This window comes from Cyprinus carpio, chromosome A23 (assembly GCF_018340385.1).
Source record: "Cyprinus carpio isolate SPL01 chromosome A23, ASM1834038v1, whole genome shotgun sequence".
Classification (NCBI taxonomy): Eukaryota; Metazoa; Chordata; class Actinopteri; order Cypriniformes; family Cyprinidae; genus Cyprinus; species Cyprinus carpio.
Genome location: NC_056594.1, coordinates 9,326,922 through 9,327,848, shown reverse-complemented (window position 1 = coordinate 9,327,848; position 927 = coordinate 9,326,922). Strand labels below are relative to the sequence as shown.

At 31.3% G+C, this 927-nt stretch overlaps 1 long non-coding RNA gene across 1 annotated transcript; it reads right to left on the bottom strand.

Moving 5' to 3' along the window:
• Positions 1-229: 229 nt before the first annotated feature.
• LOC122135195 lies at positions 230-725 on the bottom strand. Its single transcript, XR_006153404.1, has 3 exons — positions 646-725; positions 456-536; positions 230-340 (listed from the first exon to the last, which is right to left on the bottom strand). It is a non-coding gene; the product is annotated as an uncharacterized LOC122135195 (long non-coding RNA).
• Between the last annotated feature and the right edge of the window lie 202 nt (positions 726-927).

Genomic DNA, 927 nt, shown 5'->3' with positions numbered 1-927 from the left:
TTCACAGAGATGCTTACGTACGTGTGTTCAGCACTTCAGGTAAAAGTGTAAAGTCAGAGTCATAGCAGAGGTATTAACTTTAAGGATACGTACACCCATTACAACCAGGAAAAACGCTGGTTATAAAACTCTGCTGCACATTGCTTTAGGTCGTCAAGATCTTGGACCTTTAAGAAGTTATGCATAAATAAAATTTAATAATATAGGTGCCAATGAACTCAGATATCCATTTAAATGGACACTTTAATGGTTCGTACCTAAAGAGAAACTGTCTGTTGAGGTTGGAGAGATCAATGATGTCCATATCCACAACATGAATATGACGAAAACCTGACAGAGCCTTAAAAAAATAGTATGCTCAAGTTTTCATTGAATAAAAATAAAATAATAATAATAATAATAATAATAATAATAATAATAAGGGGCTGGATTTAAAATATAGATATAGAACTTACCAGGTTTTTCAGTAGTTCACAGCCAAGACCCCCAGCTCCAATGACCAGGATTTTGCATGTTTCCAACAGAAACTGTAGTGTCTTTTAAAATGAAGTACAAGTGTCCAAATATCACAAACAAGACAAAAAAAAAAAAAGTAAAATAAATAAAAATATTCTAAATAAATAATAAAAGTACTACTTTTCTCACCTCCTCACTAGGTTCAAAGTCTGGGTGTGTGAAGGGCCAGTCCTCTCCAGAAACTTTTGCATATGACTCCAGCGGCCTTCCCAGTCACCCGATACCACAACCTTCAAATGCCAAGCTAGGCAAAAAAAAAAAAAAAAAAAAAAAAAAAAACAAAAAAAAAAAAAAAAATTCCTTCAAAAAAAAAAAATAAAAACAAAAAAAAAAAAAAAAAAAAAAAAATAAAACAAAAAAAACAAAATCCCAAAATATAAAAGATAAATTGGACAACCACCTAATGCAATG